The 25,461-nt window shown below is 41.0% G+C and overlaps 1 protein-coding gene across 23 annotated transcripts in view; it reads right to left on the reverse strand.

Moving 5' to 3' along the window:
• SORBS1 (sorbin and SH3 domain containing 1) overlaps window positions 1-25,461 on the reverse strand; it is a 290,288-nt gene that overhangs the window by 176,013 nt on the left and 88,814 nt on the right. Inside the window, exon 1 of one of the 23 annotated variants that reach the window (XM_075841469.1) lies at window positions 20,067-20,189. The exons of the other annotated variants lie outside the window; for them this stretch is intronic. The gene's annotated coding sequence lies outside the window, so the exon portion shown is untranslated. Of the gene's footprint in view, window positions 1-20,066; window positions 20,190-25,461 lie in introns of those variants that run through there. 23 annotated transcript variants of the gene reach the window in all.

Raw genomic sequence — 25,461 nt, forward strand, 5'->3', positions numbered from 1 at the left:
AAAAGTGGTATTACAAAACAGTTCAGAATAAAATCTAGGCCGTCCAGGCTCTAACTAAACATATAGATTCCCTAGCCATCAGGGTGAGAGGTCTTCTGCCCAGCACCTCACAACAAGCATGTGTTCTTACCAGAACTTTTGACTCACACAGGCTGGCAATGTCTGTCTTCTCCAGAATGGGAGCATTGTGTGAATAGATCACACCTTTGTTAAAGAGACTCTGTCACCAGATTATAAGTGCCCTATCTCCTACATAATGTGATCGGCGCTGTAATGTAGATAACAGCAGTGGTTTTTATTTTGAAAAACGATCCATTTTGAGAAAGTTATGAGCAATTTTAGATTTATGCTAATGAGTTTCTTAATAGACAACTGGGCGTGTTTTACTTTTTACTAACTGGGCGTTGTACAGAGAAGTGTATGAGGCTGACCAATCAGTCACCAATCAGCGTCATACACTTCTCATTGTTCCGGCCCATTATTACAGTGTGATTGTGCAGTGAAAGAAGCTGGGCTGGAACGATGAGAAGTGTATGACGCTGATTGGTCTTAAAAAAAAACCCTGACTGCTTTGAAATCTTTGCCTGGGAGGGACTTTGCTGATGCAGTATAACTACCTTGTGTCTCGTTGCTGTGCTCAGTCTGGCCATGGTGAACCTGTGACATTAAACAGTCTTCTCACCTTTGTAGCAGAGTTTAGCAGTTTCTCACCCAGTTTTAAGCCTCGTACACAGCTGTTTCTGTTAGAGTTAATGACTGTGTTTCAACCTACATATCAAAATGATCGTTATCACCCGTTTGGTATAATTGATTAATCATAAACCCGATATATATAATCCTACAAAATACATTACTTTGTTCAAGTGTACCTAGTAGAATTGATGTTGTTTTGAAGGCAAAGGGTGGCCACACCCTATTGATCTGTTCATTCACTTTGTAGTTTGTTAATTGATAAAAAAAAAATATTAACACGTCTATTTTTTTTGAAAGCATTCTTACTTTGTAGCATTTCTACACAACTGCCTACAACTTATGCAAAGTACTATGTATTATACACACACACACACACACACATATATATATATATATATATATTGTGAGGGTTTAGCATCAGGAGAGGTTGGTACAGCGGTTTCTTTGTAGCCAGAGACAGGGACACCGTGCATTAAAAGTCATGTGCCTGTGTTTTTATTCTTGTCAAAGAAACAGCCTCTTGTACAACAAGGCAAAATACAAAATAAATCCTGCTCGTCTGAGCACTAACTAAACAAGATATTATCTAACTATACCAAGTGCCTTCCTACCAGGCACTGGACACAAAGTAACACAGGTCTTTACTCACATAGCATACAGGCTACTCCAGCCTTAGTAGTCTCCAGTCTGAGTCAGGGGTGAGACTCCCACACACTGTGTCTTCACCTTTTTATACACAGGCTACAGGTGCAGCTAATTGAGCAGCAACCTTGTCCTACAAACAGAGATGGACTAGGGATTGGGGAACCCGCCCTGCTCTTCTCCAATCCAACTCCAGGCCCTTTTTTCCGGCTTTTCCTAAAGCCGAGATTGGAAAACTAGAGCTTTCTATTGCAAGAACTACTCATTCCCTGGAGCCTAGGATACATATGACAGGATTCTAGGGGAAATATACCTTCCCTCAATGACTTTACCTGTCACTGTCTCACAATATATATATATATACACACACACACACACACACACACACACACACACACACACACAAACACTCTGTGGTTAGCATGGTTGCCTAGCAGCGCTGGGGTCCTGGATTCGAATCTGAAGAAGGACGACATCTGCATGTTCTTCCTGTGTTTGTTACGGGTGCTGCGGTTTCATTCCACACTCCAAAATCATACATTTAGGTTAATTTGGAATTAAGATCGTGAGCCCCAATGGGGACAGGGACAGATGTAAATGATGACAATCTGCATACAGCCCTGCAAAATATTTTGGCACTATATAAATGAATAAATCAAATAGTATAGCACTGTAGAATGTTACAACAACATATACCGAATATGCAACTCACCTGAATGATTTTATTATTACAACTTTTACTATGTTTGCTCACTTCTCTAATGTGCATGACAAAGTTTCATCAAAATCATCCAGTGAACATGCCACAACCAATTAAAGGCTTTCATCTTAGAAAGGATTTCCCCTAAACAAGTACCCATTTGTTTTCTTTGCCCAGTGTTAAAGTATAAAACCGCTCAATGGTCTCATACTGGTAAATCAATAGAGGCCAGAGCCTCACGGTATGGTGTTCAGTAGGGATTCTGCACAAACACAGTGTGAAACGATAATATCACCCTTTTCCTCTAAACACAAAAAACTTAAAAGACGACTTCAGGATGTTTGAAATATGTGGGAAAGAGAGCAAAAAGGACATTACATCACTGCCCCCAGTGAATGCACCGCTGGACTAAACTAATCCATTTCCTGCTCTGGGTCATTGGGTCTATTAAAAGAAAAGGTTTTCTATAACAATAGTGAAGTGTAATTTACAGCAGTATTCCATTATAGAAAGGTCAACATGGTTCATAAATAAAAACTCTGATAGTCCACCATGCTCAGGACCACAGAATACCGGATTTTCGGAAATACTGTACTTACTAAAACCCAATGACCATTGTCTCTTGCCAATTCCCACTTGCTGTAATTTTGACACCACTAACAACATGACGCCACTGATGTGACTGCAGCAACACTTTGTGGCTCTGATAACTCTAACTGGACCATCATGACTCATTAATGAATGATTATAGTGGGAAACGCCACATTTCACAAGACTTACCTTTTTAAGAATATAACTATTTTGGATGCAGAGCCAAGATCTTGGTGACTGTTCTCTATGGATATATGTCTGTTTTAATTTCTATTCATACAAGTTATCTCTATGAATATGCTTTGCACACTAATTATTTTTGTACATCGCAGGTCCATAGAGGCCGCTACATAGACCTGTGTGCAGGTCTGTTCACACCGTCTTTTTTTTCTTATTCTCCTCCCAAGAAATGTTTCCATTATCAGCTGTTTCAACTTCAATGAAACGTTTTCTTAACACGAAAATTATTATATTTCTATTCCAATCTACAAAAAACAGATTTAGAACATTTTAGTAAATTTTTTTGATCAGGGCGGTATTTTCAGTACAAGGCACTCTATGTGGACTGAAGCTGAATTGGTATTTGTGCACCCAACCGACTTACCCATTTCTCATTGTTTTTACGGTGACAGCTGGGTGGGTAGCAAGTCAAAGTAGAAGATTCACATACTCTAACCATGGTTCATGACAAGTTTGCCTGTATGATACACCTTAATTACAAGCTGTATCTAGTGTACAGTTATAAGACTGCTATTTACCCTTTCAAAGACATTGGCACAAAGAGTAACTACTTTAAAGCGTTTGTAAATTGACGTAAGAACATCAAAAATCGAAAATGCCTGATCCTTCTTTCCCTGGACACCTGCCATCTGGAGACAGTTGGGCTGCCCCCGCACGCTGCCAACCCCCCTGATATTAACACATTTGGCGAACTTTGAATTAACGTGTATGGCAACTTAAGCAGTGTCAAAAGGGATCACATGACCGGATTCCACAGAAATCCATACGGTTTCGATTTTTGGGGTGATGTCATGTGATTTCTCCTGATGTTGACAACATTCTGATCGGAATCAATAAGTAAAGGTAAGCTACCACATACAGTATGCACATAATAATACGTGGCTTGCTTCAATTCTGACCTTCTAATCGATTTTGGGGCTTTTTAGTGGATGTAACTGCACTGGCTAGATTACAAATATAAGACATATTACATTACAAATGCTCAAATTTTAATTGGTCTGTTCTAGAACTGTAGATACTTACAATTAAATATATGTCACCTTTAATCACGGTGTGTAAGCTGTACGCACCAAACACACGTACTGTCTCTTGGTTAAATAGCGTTCTACAAAAGGTATCAGACTTTTCCGAAGGGTGAAATTATTAGGGGGTGATTTTAACCTTGTCCTTAATCCCTTATTAAATTCCTCCTCTAAAAAAATCAGCTATATCCCAACGTACCCTGAGAGATATCCATTATAACTTTTCTGGTCTGTGGTCTTTTCACCCTGGCACAGGTATTACCAAAGACTGGACTACATATTTGCAATGAGCAGATGTCTACCCCTGGTCCAAAAAGCAGAAGTGGGTAATATAACCATCTCCGATCATGCTCCAGTTTTTCTTTCACGGACTATGACGGAGTGTGTTATGGGCACTGGTTCATGGATTTTGAATGAATCTTTGATCGACAATGATAAAACTAAAACTGAAATAGCTAATAAGTTGCAAACCTTTTTTGATTTGAAAAGTCCATTGGACACTTTTCAAGCTTCTAGAGGGGAGGCGCATAAGGCCGTCATAGGGGGGGGGGGGATTTCATTTCTCTGGGAGCCTTTTCGTAAAAAACAGAGGACCAAGCAAATATCAGACTTACTCTCCAAAATTGCCAAGATTGAAAGATTGCACAAAAGATCTTTGGCAATTGCAGAACAAACCACTCTCACTAATCTTCGCCACTCCCTTACAGATGCTCTAAATATAAAAGCTGGCAGATCTTATCTTAGGACACGTCACAAGCATTATGCTCATGGGGGATAGAATGGAGATAATGTTACTGATAGTTTGGATATAGATAATGTTTTTTCTACCTATTACAGTCAACTATATCATTTGGACTAGACTCTCCCCGGGTCACAGTCATCCCCCGATGGTACACTTATACATTCATCTATCTGTTGAACACAGATATCAAACTGTGGGCGAAAATACTGACATCCAGATTGGCCCCTATTCTTCCCAAACTCATCAATCTAGAGCAGACAGGGTTTGTAATGCGTAGGGAGGGAAGGGTTAATACGCAGTTATTCATGCCATAAGATGTGCTAAAACATACAAGACCCTTTTAGTGCGAAAACAGTATTTTTCTGGCTTTAACACTTTAAAAATTTGGCTTCCCAACTCCGTTTATTAATGCGATATTTACCTTATACTCCAACCCAACCGCGAGAGTCAGGGTAAATGGCATTCTCTCCTCACCCTTCAATATAAGAAATGGTACCTGTCAGGGTTATCCGCTTTCTCACTCTTTATTCCTGTTAACACTAGAAACAGTTATACAAGCGATCCGCCAACATCCAGAGATAGGTGGTTTGAAAGTGGGTACAGAGACACACCAAGTAGCGGCTTTCGCGGACGACGTGTTACTTTTTATTTCAGAACCCGAGTTAGCATCCCCGGCCCTGCTTAAGCTATTTAAACAATTCGTAGATTTAATTTTAAAATGAATTACGAAAAAAATGTCAAGCACTGGGTTTAAAGATATCCCGAGAGGATCTCGGGATTCTCTAGGGAATTTCCGTTTAAGTGGTCCACATCTCACATTCAGTATCTGGGTGTGAGACTCTCTAGCGACATCTCTGAGATCTTCTCATTAAATTATTTTCCCGTCCTTAGTTCGGTGTCTTCTCAACTCAAGGATTTAAAATATCCTTCTGATATCGTGGATGGGACAAAAAATCTCCTCAAAGCATATATATTGCCCAAGTTCCTTTATTTACTCCAAACCACACCAGTGTTTATCCCTACTTCATATTTTACTCATTTGAGATGTATGTTTTCTCAGTTTATTTGGAGGCAATCCAGACCTCGCAAATCCTATAAACAATTAACACTATCTAAGGAACAAGGGGGATTTTGTCCACCTGACATGGTCATGTATTATCACGCAGCTCAATTTAGAACGCTCATTACTCAATTACTTACAAGTAACTACTTTAGCTTTATTATGGGGCTCCCCACCTAATACACACTACTTAGGAACCCGGGACTCTTATTTAAAGGGTCTGCTACACAGTTGGTCATACATTCAAACTCATCGGAAACCAATACTGTTCCCATCACCAGTAACTTCGGCAAACCTTATTCACTTGCTAGACAGTCATTATGATGACCCTCTGAGGTTATGGCAATCGCTAATGCCGTGCTCGCCTGGAGACCTACTTAGGGACCAACAAACCCCTGAACATGGGTCAAATTTTCCTACATTCCCCAAACATACCTGGTCAGCCATGCAATATGCACATTTTGACAAAATCTGTCAGAGATTCCTTCTCAGTTTCACTATAAAACGTGATTTATCCTAGTATGAAACCCTTTTATGTATGCCCACTCACCCGAAACGTCTTCTCTCCACATTGTATAAAAAACGAATAGCAAACCAAACAACCACTAAACTAAATTTTTTGGTGACATGGGAAACAGATTTAGGACTCACCTTTTCTGATCGCGGGGCCAAGACTATTATGTCCCATTCCAATGTTCTCTCACGTTGCGTTAAAACCCAGGAAAATTCTTATATGGTGTTAACCAGATGGTACCGTATTTCTGATGATGTATCGAGAATGTATCAGAGTTCTCCTAATGTTTGCTGGAGGTGTGGTCGATCCCCGGGATCTTGGTTTCATTTATGGTGGGAATGTCCCTCGATCTCTGCTTATTTGGCATCTGTCGAAACCCACATTGATATAATTTGCGCTACTTCCATTGTTTTGACTCCATCACTGGTCTTGCTAAACCTACCTACCATGGAATGTCCCTTATCTAAGTATAGTCTGCCAACACACTTAATAATGGCAGCCAAGCTACTTGTACCTCTACTTTGGCTTAGTAAGGATCCACCAACAATAAATATGTGGATGGATAGGGTAAAGCAAGTCTTGCGACTAGAGGAAGTTCCAAGCTGGGAATTACGGTCTCATGAAAAATTTGTGACACAATGGTCTCAGTGGACTGCCTGGGTATCGGCCTTACCTCCATAATCTCATTTTAAGAATGTTCATACTAATGGCATCTGTGCTTCTACTTAGTCAATGCTAACTCAGGATTGAGATTGTTTCTTGTCCTGGCTAATTAATGAAATTGAAATCCTATATAAGTGTTTAATATAGTGTAATAGCACAAAAAGCGGCACCAAGTTTGTTGCCGTTCTGTTTTATTTTGATACTCGGTTCCTGGCCGATATTTGACTCTGTATAAGGGGGGATTCACACGAGCGTGTATTCGGTCCGTGCGGGCCGCGTGGTTTTCACGCGGCACGCATGGACCAATACAAGTCTATGGGGCAGTACAGACAGTCCGTGCTTTTTGCGCAGCGTTTGTCTGCTGCGCAAAAAGCGCGACAGGTTCAATAACTCTGCGTATTTCGCGCATCACGCACCCATTGAAGTCAATGGGTGCGTGAAAATCACGCGCACCACACGGAAGCACTTCCGTGGGACGAGCGTGATTCGCGCAACAGCAGTGAAAAGGATGAATGAAAACCGAAAAGCACCACGTGCTTTTCTGTTTCCGAACATCCAAACGGAGTGTCTTTGCGATGAGCGAAGCCGGACAAGCGTACCGAACTTCACCGGGTTCGGCCAAACTCGTTTTGGCCGATCCCGGCAAAAAAATTATCGGTACGCGACGTCAGGAGATAGTCACTGTCCATGGTGCTGAAAGAGTTAAACTGTTTCAGCACCATGGACAGTGACTTGCGATCCCAAAATACATTAACCTGTAAAAAAAACCGAAGTTCTAACTTACCGATTACTCCTGTCTCCTTCCTGCAGTCCGACCTCCCGGGATGACACTTCAGTTCAAGTGACAGCTCCAGCCAATCACAGGCCAAGCACAGGCTGCAGCCAATCACAGGCTGCAGCGGTCACTTGGACTGCTGCGTCATCCAGGGAGGTGGGGCCCGATGTCAAGAGAGGCGCGTCACCAAGGACGCGTCACCAAGGACGCGTCACCAAGGCAACGGCCGGGAAGTTCTCGGTAAGTAGGAACTTTATCTTTTTTTTTTACAGGTTTTTCGCTGTTGTGTTCGGCATTCACTGTCGAGGGTGCTGAAAGATTTAGCTCTTTCAGCACCTTGGACAGTGACGGGCGTTGACAAGCCTCATCTCTATGATGCCGGCTGCGCGAAAATCACGCAGCCGCGCATCAGACACGCATGACACACGCAGCTGTCAAATGGTTTTTGCGCTCGCAAAACGCTGCGTTGTTTGCGCGCGCAAAAACGCAACGTTCGTGTGAATCTGCCCTTACCCTGATTGTGCTTCAACATATGTTATTATACAAGGATTTCATTATCGCTTTGAAACATGTATATATAATATGATTCATTTTGTTCAATCTTCTATTATTGAGATATATACTGTATCTTATGTACTTTTTTTAAACAAAGATTTGAGGAAAAAAAATAAAAATTATATATATATATATATATATATATATATATATATATGTCACCTGTACTAACTCAAGATTAAAACAAGTAAGGTCAGAAAGCATTGCATCACTAGTTATTGCTATAAAACTTTAGGTAGCGATGGTTTTATTTTAAACATTGAAGGTATTATCGGATTTATTTTCCAGCTTTTCTTTTCTAGTCATAGATCAGACATTGTTTTTATTTTAAACTCAATGCAAGGTATGAAATCAAAGGGGAAATTGTAGAATGGAAGAGAAAGAAGGGACTATGAATTTTTATGACAATTGGGTGACTCTGTGGCAAAAATCATAGCTCTATTGCTGCTGAAAAGGTCTTCTATAACTTAGCTACTTCCTTAATCTAGCTGCCAGATTCACACAGGAGGGAAACCCAGAACATAGATCTAGACCAGGGGTCAGCAACCTTCGACACTTCAGCTGTTGCGAAGCTACAACTCTCCCAGAATGCCCTGACAGCCGAAAGCTGTATTATTCCAGCCAAACCCTGACAGGGCATGCTGGCAATTGTAGTTTCACAACAGCAGGCTTGCCGAAGGTTGCTGACCCTTGTTCTAGACCAACACAAGTTTTTAACACAGTTAAGTTTTAATTTTTGAACAAGGAGTAGCTTGAACGAAGACCTCCAATGGAAAAACAACTGTCCATGTCTGCACCCCCCACGTGACTGTATACCACACTCTACACTTTTTATGTATACTGTACTTAAGGGAGCAGTGCAAAACTTGTCTGTGCTTTAAATATGCCTCCATCTGGATTATTAGATTTCCCCAGCTTTCTCTTCCTCTGCTTTGCTATCAATCCCATGATGAATCAGCACAGCATCACATGACCAGCTAAAGACCACACCATTTCTGCATGCCGGGCGACACTGATTATCATTCTCTCTATATTCTCCTAAATAAGCGGAGAAACCGTATGTATATAGACAGGGAGGCTGCACTATATTCTTCTACATTATACCTTTATAATAGGAAACTATCTAAGTATTGGTGGTAGCTGATGATAGAAGATAAAAAACAGGTGAGAGACGGACACATGGAATACCATAACGGTACATATGGAAAAGTTTTGTTTTGGCTGCAGTGTCCCTTTAATTAATTTAAGGAACTTCAAAAAGTTTCATGTAATATACATGAATCAGCAGCTAAGAAGTAGTTAAACAAGGTTAAAAATAAGTCAAATAGAAACTCTAATTCCTCTGTGGTTCATTGAGGAAATGCAACTGTTGATTGTCTCTCAATCCTTTTATGCAACTGTTGGCACCAATTCAGTCAGGCCAAGGTATATTTGCAGTAGCGGCCTGCTAAATCAAACACAACGGCAATCATTCTATAGAGTTGTAATGGTTTTCAAATGTTTCTCTTGTAACCCTGTAAGATCAGCTTTGTAATAGGTTTTAGAGATGTCACACACTCAAAGTTCCATTTATAGATTTAATGAGTTTATATTGCAGAATTTAATAAACACCTAAAATTTGACTCAAATTAGAGTTAAATTGTACACGAGTCTTGCTCATTAATGTAAAATCGAATAACTATAGCTCTTGTAGGAAGTTTCGCCAACCACACTAGGTAGGGTGCAAATGGTAACAGACATAGCAAGTGCTCAGTCTGGCAATTACTGTACAATGACAGTCACAGAATCTCAAAATGAAAATAAAGACATCATTAAAAAAAAATATATACTATATTTAGGGTCCCAGATCAAGTCTCAATTTGCTCATCTCAATCTGCTCCTAGTCTGGATTGGATGTCTGCCATTTACTTCTATGTTGGGGAACAAGGGGCTATCCATGCTGTAGTTAGGCTCTGTTCACACTAGAATTATGGCTTCTGTATACAACAGTGCTATGGCAGCTATCACGAGTCAGTTTGCAAACAGATATAGACAAATCCTTACGGACCCCATTTACTTATAATGGTCTTCATCAGCATTCTGTCAGGGATCCAGCATTTTTGACAGCAAATATAGCACTACATACTACACTATCCTTGCTGTCAAAAATTCTGGAAACCCTGACGGACAGGCAAAGATGCCAGTGTGAACAGAGCCGTAAAAAACCTAGCTGCATCTACTAATAAAAGGAAAGTTTAGTATTAACTTCTTACTTCAGTTATTCTCTGTACAAAGTTTTCTGGTTGGTAGATTAGTTATCTCAAGTACAAATTCCCCCAAACAAATAGGTCACACATGTTGCAAAAGGAGTTGAACAAAAGTTATGTTAAACAGAACCTGTCACCTCTCCTAACAAGTCTGTTTTAGTAAATAATTGTATTCCCCATGAAATGTCTATTCCGGAGCATTTTTTCTTAGAACTCTACATTTTGCGGTTCCTCTGTTAATCCTCCTAGAAATTTATGGAAAAATTGACATCTGAGTATTATCGGTTGAAGGTGTGTCCCTACACAGACTGACCATGTCCAATCAGTGCTCACAGAGTGAAACCGTGTAGGGACACACCCCATTGACATAAGGAATGGTAACACCCAACTGTCCATTTATTCATCAATTTCTAGGAGGAATAACAGTAATAGAGGAATGGCATAACACAGACTTCCAAGAAATCATGTTTCAGAATAGCTCTTCCATAAGATTTACAAGTATATCCTAAAATAGACATGACGGGAGCGGTGATAGGTCCACCTTAAAAGGGTTTTCCCATCACAGAAATTACGGTATATGGTTCCACTTGAATGGGCCCGTGCTGCAGTTCCAAGCACAGTGGGTGGGCTAGAAGGCAGCTGTGTAGAGAAAAACCAGCAGGTCCCTTTAATCCTCAGGATAGGTGGGATTTCCAGCAGTCGGACCCCCACCGATCAGAAAGTGATTGCATATTCAAGCGAAATGCCATCACTTTCTGTGATCGGAAAACCTGTTTGAGTCCTTCCATTTCTACTGTATTGTCTGTTGTGCTTCGTTCCCATCTTAGTCAGTAGTCGTATATCATTTCATCATTCTTTTGCTATTTTTTACATAAACGAAAAAAAAGGCATACAATTTAGAAAACGTCTCATTTAAGGTTTTTTTCTGGAAGAGTTCCCAGCCTACTTCTAATTTTCTCCTTCTGAAATCTCACTACTGAGCCATTGAACGGTATCAAATTACTTGTACATATGTAACATAGAACTTCTTAGAAAAACGTGACGTTAACTGCATCACCATCGGTTGCTACTTTATGCATATTAGTAAATGTTGGTAAAATTCTGTCCTGGCACAGAAGCACTTAAAACTTCAAAACCTTAGAATACCAAGAGGAATATTAAGTACAGGAGGTTGCATGCGACTTTGCCTGCATAGACTTTAGACTAAATCGCATCGATTATTCTTTTTTTGTGTGTCTTTTGGATGCCGCCAAGCCAATTTCATGCTACTCCAACAAAATCGCATTTAGGTGGTGCGACAGAAAGTCGTACAAATTAAAAAAATGTTTTGTTCCGTGACCAAAGTTTCCACGTAGCCCTGCCTTAGAGATCAAATTTGAAAGTAAGGGCACTGTTAGACGGCCCAACATGGGACGTGTAAACGAGCACCTATCAACGAGACAGCTCGTTGATCGGCGCTCGTTTGCTCCTTTCGCACGGAGCAATGATTGGATAAGTATAGGAATGAGTGCTCATTACTAGGATCGCTCGTCCCCATACATTTTCATCATGTCGGCAGCGCATCTCCCTGATTACACAGAGAGATGAGCAGCTGACAACGATTATTTTTAATTCTGCATTAAAGATCAGATCAGATTACACAGGGCAATGATCGGGAACGAGCGTTCATACGAACGCTCATTTGCCTGATCATTGGGCCTTAAGAATATCTTAAGAATGGTTACAAGTGAAATTCCTTAATGAGGTTATCCCATGAAGACAACCTCTGTCCATATAACCAAAATTAGGGTATACATTTATGTACCAAATTCCATGCAGATGTTAACATGACATACAGAATATTTACTACATATAGAATGGTTGGGATTGTCCATGCCCAAATCGGTGGCCACATCATTATTTGAACGAATACTTGGCTTGTCTAATACACTGTTGCCAGAACAGTTCTTTAACTCAAAGCCTATGAAAGACACAATGAGAAAAGTGGTCCAGTTAAAGGGAATGTATCGTCTGAAAATTACATGTTATTTAAGTCAGAATTGTATTATGAACATATTTCTCTAATTTCTGTGTTTTTTGTTGTTGTTAGTATCTAAATTTTTTGTGTTACCATCCAACCTTTAAAAAAATAACCTTGAAATATTTAAGTTTTCATGCTATCCACTAGAGCAGGCCCAATAGGATGACCCTGCCTGTTTCTTTCAGGTCACTTCTCAGCTTTGCTGTATAGACTGGAACAGGATGAGCAGGGTGCAGGAGATTTAATGACAGCTCTATTGTACTGCTGGAGGCCTAGATGAGGAAGGATAGTAAAGGCTCCAATACAAGGGATGATGATCGGGGCTAACGAGTGCACTTTCGAACGCTCGTTCCCAATCATTGGCCCGTGTAAATATGGCAGAGATCAGCCGACAAACGACTAAACTCTCATTTGTCGACTGATCAGATCTTTTGTGCAGCTTAAAAAATTATGGTTAGTCAGCAGCACATCTCCCTGTGTAAATAGGGGATGTGCTGCCAACAAGATGCAAACAGTATGGGGACAAAAAAACATTAACAATCGTTTGTCCCCATACAACCGATCATTGCTCCATGTAAACAGAGCATTTGAGTGCTGATCAAAATGCTCTTATCGTCGATCGTTCCTCAGTAATGGGAAGGAAATCTCACGTCACTCCCTGGTTTCTGGGGGAGGGGGTTTAATGACTGAAAAATCTTTGATATTTCTCGGTCAGTTAACAAACATTCGCTATAGCTGCCATAAAGTGCACACACCCTGCTGTATCGTCGATACCGACAGTATATGCAAAAATAGCTACATTTAAAAATAAGAACGAATACATTATTTTTCTTCTACAGACTTACATTTTATTAATGAAGCAAAAATTAAATACATAAAACATTGCCTTAAAGTGCACAAACTGGATGTTAGGATCAAAAATGTAATCTAATCTTTCTTTGCGGGTGCTTAGGCTGCTTAAAATTTAGATTCTTTAGTAGCGGCTTTTTTTTAGGTTTTTACTACTACATGTGTTATCTTAACGTAAGTCAAGTAGGTGACACATTCTGACAATCTCGTACTGAAAAATTCCTGTTACAAACACTTTAGTGTTACTTTATTAGACATGAAAATGGACAAAAAAGTTAGGAGTGAGCACGTGAACTTGTAACAGACATCTGACCGCCTCCTCCATTTTCACCCCTACACTGGACTTTGCTGACAACTCCTATTAGGTACCAAAGGAGACTAGGGAAGGTCTCCGACTATCATTTCCCCCTATGTGCAATAAGAGGAAACTGTAGTCCGAGGTCACATCAGTCATATCCTACTGTGAGAACAGATGTAACCAGGCAAGCATCGATCAGCTTTACCCAATTCTATTTTAGGGCTGATGCAAATCCCTGATAGGTTTTGTAAGAATCTATAACCTAATTAAACAGATACACAGACTCATGTTTAAAAGGTGCAATTCAACTATAATTCAGATTCGGTCCTCTGATTTAGAAAAATTATTTTCAAACACACTATTAGGACATTCTGAGTTAATAGAGGGCATTCAGTGGTTTTTGCAGCTCCAGCTATTACCCAGAGCAGAGAGTGAATACGTTTCTCTCAATTTGGGGGACCCAGTGTGTTCATATATTAGGGCCTTAAGAGTGGTTACAAGTGTAATTCCTTAATGAGGTGATCCCATGAGGACAACCTCTGTCCATATAACCAAATAAGGGTATATAGTTGTCAGAGGTGGGAACCCTCCTCTGTAGCCAGAAAAGTGAGCCACCATGGTCATCACCCGACTTCAGTACTACATCACCCTTTTGTTTGAAGACAGTATTGAAAAAGATTAAAATTAATGAGTTCATAGAGGCCATTCAGCTGTTTTTGGGGCTCCTGCTATTACCCAGAGCAGAGAGTGGATAAGGTTCTCTCAATTTGGGGGACCCAGTGTGTCCATATATTATATGGACAGCCCATTAACTTCCAATAGGCTCTAGGTAATGCCTAATTTGCCCTGTGGTGGTGCTGCAGGGGAAATTAACTGATGTTGCAGTGTTTCCATGCAGATTACAACTGATAATTGGGGGGGGGGGGGGACCAGCAGCATAACACCTTGTGATCAGCTTATCACTGGGGAACCCTTCTAAGAAAAAGGAGCATCTGATTGGTAATCATAAGATGTTTTTATACAGATCTTTAATGCAAAAATGTTGACTTTTTCACATAGTATTTAGCATTGAAGATGCAGTTATTGCAAACTGGTGTCATGCTTAAAATGTGAAGTGTAAGTAAACTACTGTTTATGAAATATCCCAGACATATGACAGTCTTGTGATGGAAAGGAAACACGAACATGTAAAAGACAGATTCGATAAACTCCTATTACAAGAAATGAAATCACTAGATGACCTGCCCTACATGTTAATCTGCCAATCATGTAAATCTGGTTAACTCCTTATTGCTCAAATTCCAGATGCTACGCAGTCATTAATATGAGTAGAACAAAACATGTGGTCATGGTCAGGGAGCAAGTGGCTTTAGAAGATGAGACAAGGCAGCTGAGCAGGAGGGAGGATAGTAACATATATCCAAACCGTACATCAGAATATAAACCACAAGATGCAAAGCTTAGGTATGCCAGGAATAGGATAGTAGACTGCAATTTAAATGACAAGGATCCCTTATTATTCAATAACATTGAGCCAACACTTTGGCGCTGTACGTAAAAACATGAGGTTGCCATTCTAAAAAAAAAAAAACTCTCAGGGCTACTTCTTTTTTAAAAGGTGGGCACACAAGAGCCACCCAACTGATCTGCCTGATAATAAGCTTAAAAATATGTGTATAGTGGCAACTGATGATAATCTTTATACTGGTTGGAAAATTAAATGGATCTGCAAAAATTATTTTCTGATGGTAGTCATTATAAGAGCAACCATAGTACTGTATATAACAATCAACTGAATATTTCTATATTCAATGTCAATTTAAAATTTGAATTTTTATAACAGAAATTGAAAAGTATTTTTCTAGTTTAAGGCCCTGTTCATATTCCGTTTGTGACGCACGTTTAGACTGTATGCCAAGAAAGCTCCCAACCTACACACTAAACGTATCCATAGGATACATTTAGCCCAACGGAGGCTGAAATAGTGTCCTTTTGGCCTCAGGTGGGCTGGTATATAACGGTATGACTACGCTATTCAATACAAACATACAACATACAGTTTCGTTTTTTAACTCGGGAGCCTATAGGTGATGTATGATGTATAGCGGATGTATGCCACACTACAGTATAAGTCACAGGCATCCGTTAAATGTATACGTCATGATATCTTCTATAGCTTTACATAACGTATACGTTAGACTATTATGGCATCTGTTTTAGGCTTCATGCACACGACCGTAGCCGTGTGCACGGCCGTGATGTTCGGGTCGGGCGCCTGCGGACTGTCAGTGGACTGTCAGCCGCAGGACGCCCGCAAATCGTACGACATGCACATGGCCGCCGTCGTCATTGTTTTCAATGAGCCCGGACCGCAGAAGATGTCCGTAATAGGACATGCCCGTTCTTTCTGCGGTGCGGGTTCCCGGGCCATGCACGGACTGTAAAAACTACGGTCGTGTGCATGGCCCCATAGAAAAGAATGGGGCCGCAATTCTCCCGTGGATTTTCGGGGGAATTGCGGCCGCAAAAACACGTTCGTGTGCATGGGGCCTAAGGGTGATGAGGCCACTTGCATCCGAGACAGCCTATGTTTAACGTATACGCAAGGAGCTATTTGTATGCCAAAAACGCGATGTGAATGAGGTCTAATGTCTCTTGCACACGAACGTTGTGCCACTCAGGTCGTTTTTGACAGCATCTGAGTGGCACCCGATAGTCTTCACGGACCCATTCACTTTAGCGGGTGAATCAGGTCCGTGAAAAAATGGTTCGAGTCTACGATCCGAGGAAAAATAGAACATGTCCTATCTTTCCTCGGGTCACTGACGAAACACACGGTCGTGTGCATGAGGAGTTCGGCTACATTGACACGACAGTGAAAAAAAATGGGCATTAAAAATTCATCAACGGTCAGTTTTTCATGGCCAATCTGCATCAGTGTGTATCCAAATTTTCATCCATTTCCAGTCCGTCTGGAGTGTCAGTTTTTAATGGCCGTAAAAAAAAAAAAAAAAAAAAAAAAAAGGATGGATTCCATTTGTCCGTTTTTTGGTCCAAACCCCCTGAAATCACCAGTGCCCATGTAGACAGTGCTGCAATGTCCCTGTAGATAGTCCAAATGGATAATGCCCACATAGTACCACAGTGCCCAAACAATGCCTACTGTAGTGTCACAGTGCCCACATATAAAGTGCCAGTGCCCACGATAGATAGTGCCATGGTGTCGACATAGTACCACAGTGCCCACATATAAAGTGACAGTTCCACAGTGCCCATTGTAGACAGTGCCACAGAGCGCATAGCGCCCATGTAGATAGCGCCAGTGTCCCCTGTAGATAGTGCACACCCCCCATATAGCACCACCATCCAATGACTTCTATGGGAGCCGTCTGATCGTGAAAACGGCCCAAAATAGGACGTCCTATTTTTTGACGGCCAATATTTACGGGCCGTTAAAAAAACGGCCATGTGAATACACCCATAGAACTTAATTGTTCTGAAAATAGAAAACGTGTGAATGTAGCCTAAAGGAGTGATTTGAGATTAGGAAAACATGGCTGCTTTCATCTAGATATAATGAGCCTTTTGTCCATGGGCTGTGTCTGGTATTGCAGCTGAACCTCACTGAAGCAATTTGGGCAATAACGGGCACAGTCATGGCAGGAGTGGTGCTGTTTTTAGTTGAAAGCAGCCATGTTTTTCTAATTTCATACACCCTTTTAAAATCCTTGAATATACGTCTTCTCATTCCTCACACCTCTCACGCTAGAACATAGTCAAAGCAATTACCATTTGTTTACATCCCCTGTACAAGATGCGGTCTCATAATTCTGTGAAGTGAAATATTATCTGATGTTGTAACACCTCAGATCATATTTTTCCTATACAAAACTCCCCATCTGCCCACTGCCCTGCAATCTCTCCATAAAAAACACAAAACCAAAAAAACTTAAAAAAGGTTAAAGAGTATCTGCACTTTTGATGTCATAGAGTTATATCAGAAGATTGGATCGGTGGGTTACAGACACTGAAAACCCCACCTTTGCCGAAATGAGGTGAGCGCCCTTCATCTAATGGGTGCTCCCCTGAAGGCTAAATATGGCTCATTTAGAACATCTATGTGAGCCATATTCAGGCTGACAAGCAGCACCGATCTGCACCTTCATTTTAGTGACAGTGGGTGTCTCCGCATCGGGCACCCCACTGATCCAAACTTATGATAGGTCTCTATGACATATCAAACTTGAAGATACTCTTTAAAAAAATGATTACGAAGAAATCCATTATCCAGTGCTGCGTCCTATACATCATCTTTTTCTTCCTGGAAGTCATTACTGGAAGGGCCAGTGGCGAATATAGTGGACACCCCCAGCTCTTCTTCTGAATGCCTAAGACCACCAAAAGTTTGGAGAACCAGTGTTTTCACCTGTGGGCAACGTCCTCGGCTACACAGAAATGTATTACCTAGCAGCGAACAGCACAGCTAAAATTGATATTTCAATAAATTGAAAAAGACTAATAAAAAATAAAATAAAATGGAACGCTCCTTTTTTCATACTTAGATTTGTAAAACAGCAAGGCAAACTACAACACAATGTCTGGTCCTTAAGATGTAATCCTTCACACGTCATTCATTTAAACATGTTCTTGAGTTACAGCATTGCCTTCCCAGCTCTCAGCCTAATAAGGTTCGGAGATCTGCAGTACTTTTTAAGGAAAAGATTCTAAACTTGGAATATTTTTCCAGGGAAAAAAAAAGCGCGAGTCCCTCTGCTCCAGTGGTTAAGATCTCCTTGAATACTCTGTGAGAACACAGCTCTGCTATTTCATTTCAAGTATATCCCAACCTTCTACACTATGGAAGAGATCTGTCTACGTTCCAATAAATACAAATTTCCATAATTGTCCTTCAGGGCATTAAATGTCGTTGTTTAAACAAAGGAACTTTGGTTTGAGTCTCTGCTCTTTTTTCCCCCAATGCCAACACAAAAGTTAATACCTGTCATGCGGCTAATTATTAACTTCCATTGCCTCGATGAGACGTGTACATACTGTATATGGCCGGAGGGCATGTGTTTATTATTTTTGGGGGGAAAAAAAGAGAAAGAAATAGACCAGTGTTTTGTACACTAAAGAAGAAGAAAAAACCCTGCAAATTGTAGCTTCATAGATTTTTAGGCAGCTTTCCAATGGATCTCTGGGGATTTGGACTATTTGCTGAGTTTAGCAAACGTCGCCTGGTTCAGACGTAAAATCAGCAAGAGCATTCGTCTCAGCCATTACATATGCATAGGAAAAATAGATGGTTCTGGGTTTCCTTGTAACACATCAAGAGACATAATACATAAAGAAAATACAAATTAAACATTGATTTTTTTTTTTTGGGGGGGGGGGCAATTTTTTTTTCAATCATGTGGAGAATTCATAAAAATGTGTCACGCCACACCTACTTGCTGTCATACGTTTCAAAACTTCAGACACTTTGATAAAACATTTGCAAAATGTTTTTTTTTATATGTAGCACCTCAGTCAAAACTTTCTTACATATAATGGTAATTTTTATGATATTTTCTAAACTTGAGCCCCATTGGAGTGAGGGGGGGGGGGTTATTAATAAGGTCTTAAAGATACAGTATAAAAGTAGATCAGACAGGCAGAAACTGTGCCAAAGTTATCACAGTGGTAGACGCAGAGTGGAGAATCTTGCTGGACATGTTAGACACTTTCCTATTCCTTATGCCACCTCTTTACATGCGTACGTTACAACAATATTTTGTGCCCAAAAATGGCACGCGTCATTAATAAATCGGGTACATTTTACGACTCCTTAGCCCCGCCCTCATCGTTAGATACTTCAAAATTATCTAGTTCGGAACAAAAAATGTCTAAAACACATTTAAAAAACAAAAATCTGGTGCACGGCAGGTTTGCTTTTTTTTTTTTTACGCAATTTACCGTAAGTCAGAATTCTGTCGCACTTTGCTTAGTCCATCAATCTCCCAATTAAGTTTCTAGGTCGGCTATACTGACCCTGTACTGGTTCTCACTTTAGCCAGAAAATGTATTCAATTCAGAGTGCTACATGTCAAATAGACCAACTCAGCTGGACTGCAGAACGGATTTACCCACACATTAATAATACACAACTGATAGAAGATACAGAAGTGCGTAAAATAACATCAATTGATGCAATTTATTTAATCAATAATATTCACCGAAATACAAACACATGAAAAATAACGCAGCAATGAATGATGTAAAAGTCAGAAATCCACAATGGATACCACATGTTTTTGCAACATATGCAAAGCAGCAATTGTCAGACTGATAAGAAAGATCCTGGACTTTAACTTTGTAAGGACATGAACAGCAGCTTTGTGAAGCAACCAGAGCAAACATGAAAGAAACTCCAAGTCTAAGTAACTTAAAGACATTGCAGCACGTCAGGGCACTTACTTTATCCTTCACAGCAGCGCATTTGCAAATCCAGAGGTTGTAATAGGATCCCTAGCAGGATATCAGCTCAATGGAGTTCCTTTCTATGGCACAGCGAAGCATTAGTTCAATAAAACACAGACAAACAGCCTGACACACAAACCATACTGAGATTCCAGAGAGGCAGCCCTCCCAGATCACCCGGCACAGCCCCTTCATTAGAATACAGGCAGGGAAAAAAGCAAAAAAAAAAAAAGCTTAGGATTCCTGATGGATGCCGAAAAGGGAAAATAAAAAGTTGTTTTTTTTCTGGACTCCAGACTGTTCAGTGAAACACGCAATAATTCTACTAACACTAGTGCATTCACTTTATACTTTGGACCTCAAGATAGCAGCCATGTTAAGCTGGCCATAAATATTTTCAGATCATTTAATGGACATTACAATATTTTTCATTCTAGGGACACTTGTCAGGACAGGGACAAACATGCATAGATATTCAAAGCCATGGAAAATCTTTTCCTCCACTGTAATCATCATTCTCTTGCTCTGGATTGCTTCTCAGCCAGTAATGATGGATCGCCCTGATCATGGCATTTAATCAGAAAACCTGTCCAAGCCAATAGTTTTAGTACTACAGCCCAAATATTCATCCATAATTTGTTGCATCTATGCCTACCCGGCAGACAGTCTTCAGACCATTACAAAAAATTTAATAGAGTGACATTTTGCGATGATCTCAAGATCCACAGATTTTACAACAACTTACAGGCGACCAGAAATCGTTGTGTAGCCATATTCTTAGTTTCAGTACTCTTCGGTTTACCCCAATCAAATTACTTTGTAACTGTAATGACGGGGAAGGGAGACAGACAGGTGAGCCCTAATCTACCCGCCACTCAGTCCCTGCCTACTTGCAACGGCCCGTCCTAGGCGACGGCGTACAACTGGGCTCAATAAGTGCACGACAAACAGACAAGGGTACACAGAAGCTAAGGGAAATGGGGCAGTTGCCCACAGCAACACCGTGAGCAACTAGAGTAGTGAACGAGCCGAGACAAAGCAGGAGTGTACGAGGTACCAAACGCAGAGCAGGAGAGTAGTCAGTAAGCCAGGGTCAATATGAAGCAGGGACAAATAGTTCAAGCAGCAGAGCCAGGAAACAGGAGAATCACAGGCAAAGGAGGAGCAGGAAGTGAAGGTATAAATAGACAGAGGGCAGGAGCTAGCTCCGTCTGGCCAGGCTGTGATAGGCTCTCCCACTCCTTAGCCTCCCAGCCTGATTGGTAGAAGGAGGGGTCACTCGATCAGACCTAGGAGCAGGTGCAGACTGACTAACCACGGGCGTCGACACAGAAGCGGTGTCTGGCAGATCCCTTACAGTAAGGGTATGTGCACACGAGGGCATTACGTCCGTAATTGACGGACGTATTTCGGCCGCAAGTGCCGGACCGAACACAGTGCAGGGAGCCGGGCTCCTAGCATCATACTTATGTACGACGCTAGGAGTCCCTGCCTCTCCGTGGAACTACTGTCCCGTACTGTAATAATGTTTTCAGTACGGTACAGTTGTCCTGCAGCGAGGCAGGGACTCCTAGCATCGTACATAAGTATGATGCTAGGAGCCCGGCTCCCTGCACTGTGTTCGGTCCGGTACTTGCGGCCGAAATACGTCCGTCAATTACGGACGTAATTAGTGTGTGTGCACATACCCTAACACTCACAGTTAAGCGTGCGCTGAAAACACATTTTTTACAAAGGACGATCACATTCCCTAATCGGACTCTGTTCCTTTTACCTCTATAACCTCTAAACCACGATCGCTCGTCCCCATACATTTCCAACATCTCGGCAGGGAGCTGTGCTGCCGACAACTATATTTTGTGCTGCATAAAAGATATGATCAGCCGATGAACGAGCGTTCATATGAACGATCGTTTGCCCGATCACTGGTCCAAGTGACTCTCAGTGCTAAAATTACATCAGATTAGGGAAATGCCATTTAAGCAAATCCCTAGTATACGCTCTTAAAAATCAAAAATTCTACGTAAAGTTTTGATTTATACTGCCCCCTACAGCAGAAGTTTCATAGATCAGTGTTCAGATCAAATAACATGGCCTATATTGCAAAATGAGAATACTGCATGCGCTTTTAGTTTATCATAATCTAAACTTATTATGGACACTTCACTTTATGTTTTCACAATGTTGAGGCCATAACATAATTAAACATGTACGTTACTATGAGGGAGAGCGCAGGAATGAGAAGACCATGATTAACTCCCCCATTATTACCTTCATTAGACAATGACTGCCCTGCATTTGTCCTTCATGGTTTTCACTGGGTATTAGCCCTTTGTTTGCAGTGCAAGTATTTATGGTGTATGTTATCTGGTCTCAACATTTGGGGACTGGATTGTGTCCCTCACATGGCCGCTGTGTGATGTTTGCCAGGGCTCAGCTATCTCTTTGTGTTAAACATTCCCGCTCTTCTAATGTTTTCCAAATCGCTGTCAATTGAAGGTCTAAAAATGTGAAGCATCGCTGGCTGAGAGTGATCCGGCACGTTCAGCGATTTTCTTCCTTGCTCTAATTCCTTGACACACGTTTCTATCATGAATTAATGTGTGGATACTGCCATTGTTTGTGTCTCCTGCTGGGAGAACGCAATGCTGTTTTGACTACTGTATTTCCTAATCAATATCCTTTATACTAGAATTCATGGGACTTCTAAAGGAAACAAAAACACTGTCAATGGGTTAATGTGGCAAGAAAACTAGTCACCACATAAGAAAAACATACAAAAGTGACGGCACATGTATCTAAAAGAAAAAAAAATTATACATAAAGCCTAAAGTAGGCATGCATGATAAGGCCTTGTTCACACCAATCGGCCACCGGTTCTAAGAGAAGCTGGCTCTTGCTACCTTCTCACACATGCAGTTTTGGGGCAGTTGCTGTGGAATCACACATGCAGTTTTGGGGCAGTTGCTGTGGAATCACACATGCAGTTTTTGGTGCCGTATCTTTAGCCAGAGCCAATAGGAAGGAAAAGTAAAAAGGCCTTGTTCTCACAGTGCAGTATTTTTTAAGCCAAAATTAGGAATGGAACCTAAAACAGATTATATCTATCTATATATATATATATATATATATATATATATATATATATATATATATATATATATATATATATAGACCTTAAAAGTGTCTCCTCTGCTGGACTCATTTGTGGTTTTGCCTTAAAGAAGAAGGCCTAAGTCCTTCCCTTATACTTCCCCTTCTTTTTGGGTCCACTGCAGGCTTTCCTTACGCTCCAAAAACTGCAGGTGTGATTCTAGCTGAACAGCAGCTGCCTCCGTCCTGTCGTGGCCATGTGGTTCTGGCTGACAGCAGGCTTCCCCTCTGCTTAGCTGTCACTAATGCTCACGTGTGTGTTGTCTTTAAATTTAAAGGGCTACTGCATACGATTAAAGGAGAGAAAAAAACCTAAAACATGATGCAACATAATTCGATTGTTTTCAAAAACATTGTCTAGGAATGGAAGCTAAAATAGAGATATTTGTGATTAGTATTCACACACACAAAAGCATGCTTAGTGTATTTTCTTGGTATCAGTTTTTGACATTTTTGGTGGCTAATAGTGTCAGTCTCAGCATTCAACTGTAACCGTGTTATCTCTGAACTTACTGACCATATGATCAATCGTATCATTGTTTCATCACACAACGTACTGTATTGTGAGCACAAATCTAATCAGAAAAAGCAAAAAACAAAAAAGGCATAGTTGACGAGTAACTGAACTACCACCAGCAACATTATTAGGGCAGAGAAATGCAGAATGTTGAATTGATAGAAAACCAGTGCATTCCATAAAGTTACAGTAACTTCTTGTGAATGTGATTCTAAATGATAAAAAGCAAATAAAAACTTAAAAATCCAATTATCAGGAAAAACAATATTAGGGAAAATACTTAGTAATTAAAAACATATGTCCTACTTATTGTAATATTACAATTTACACAGAAGCGTTCGGGTCCGTTCACACGTTGCGTAAATACTGTGGATTTTCCGCAACGGGATTAGTTGTGGAAAATCCGCAGCAAATACAGTAGCAGCAAAGTGGATGAGATAAAAGAAATCTCATTCAAATGCTGCGAAAAACCGCTCAGAAATTCACCTGCGGTGCAGAATTTTATTCCGCAGCATGACAACTGTATTTGCGTAAACACTGCTTATTTGTTGTGGGGTTTCCCCGTTGAATCCCGCAACAAATAGCAGTTGTTGCATTTTTTGCGGCAGGCTCGCAGCGGTTCTGCCACAAAAAAACGCAACTCGGAAAAAAATCTTATACTTACCCAGGAGTCTGTATCTTCCTCCAGGAAGGCCTCCTGGGATGACGTTTCATCCCATGTGACAGCTGCACCCAATCACAGGCTGTAGCGGTGGTCATATGGGATAAAAAAAAATCATCCCAAGGGGCTGGCCTGAATGATGTCAGAGGGCCAGCCTCCTGGGATGACGCTCCATCCCATGTCACCGCCACGACACCCGATTACAGGCTGCAGCGGTCTCCTGGGATGAAACGTCATACCAGGAGGCTAAGTGCTGCAGTTATTCACAGCGGACATTCCAGGCAAAAAAACTGCACCAGAGTTTGGTGTGGTTTTTCGCCGGGAATTTCCTGCGGCGCACATGGCAGATGCGCTGCGTGCTTTTACGCAGCGTATCCGCCCCGTGTGAACTCTGCCTTAGAGTGGTGGTTGCAAGGGGATTGAACAGGTTAGTTATCCTTCAGTTTGCTTTGCTTTTTGTCTACAATAGGAAAAGGAGATAAAGAGCCCCTGCTCTTTTACAGAGTTAGGGTAAGGCTGGATTCACACAAGCACATTACGTCCGTAAAGGACGGAACGTATTTCGGACGCTAATCCCGGACCGAACACAGTGTAGGGCTCATAGCATCATAGTTATGTACAATGCTAGGATTCCCTGCCTCGCTGTGGGACAACTGTCCCGTACTGTAATCATGTTTTCAGTACGGGACAGTACATAACTATGCTAGGAGCCCAGCTCCCTGCAGTGTGTCCGGCCAAAATACGTTCTATTACGGACGTAATGTGCTCGTGCTAAGTGCACACAAAACATATTGGGTGCGGACTTTGTCCAGATTTTCCATGCGGAAATTCCATAGCATATTACGGTAGCAGCAAAGTGTGAATCTGAACAAATATCCTCCAAACGCTGAAGAAAAAACAAACAAACGCAGAAAGGACGTACGGAAATTGACCTGCGATGAGGTTTATCAATCTGCAGCAGGTCGATTTCTTTTGCAAAAATGCTGCAGAATTTCCACGCATAAAATCTGCAGCTAATATCCCCAATGTGAATTTACCATTATTCACTAGCCCAGTGAGGC

Source organism: Rhinoderma darwinii, chromosome 11 (genome assembly GCF_050947455.1).
Source record: "Rhinoderma darwinii isolate aRhiDar2 chromosome 11, aRhiDar2.hap1, whole genome shotgun sequence".
NCBI lineage: Eukaryota > Metazoa > Chordata > Amphibia > Anura > Rhinodermatidae > Rhinoderma > Rhinoderma darwinii.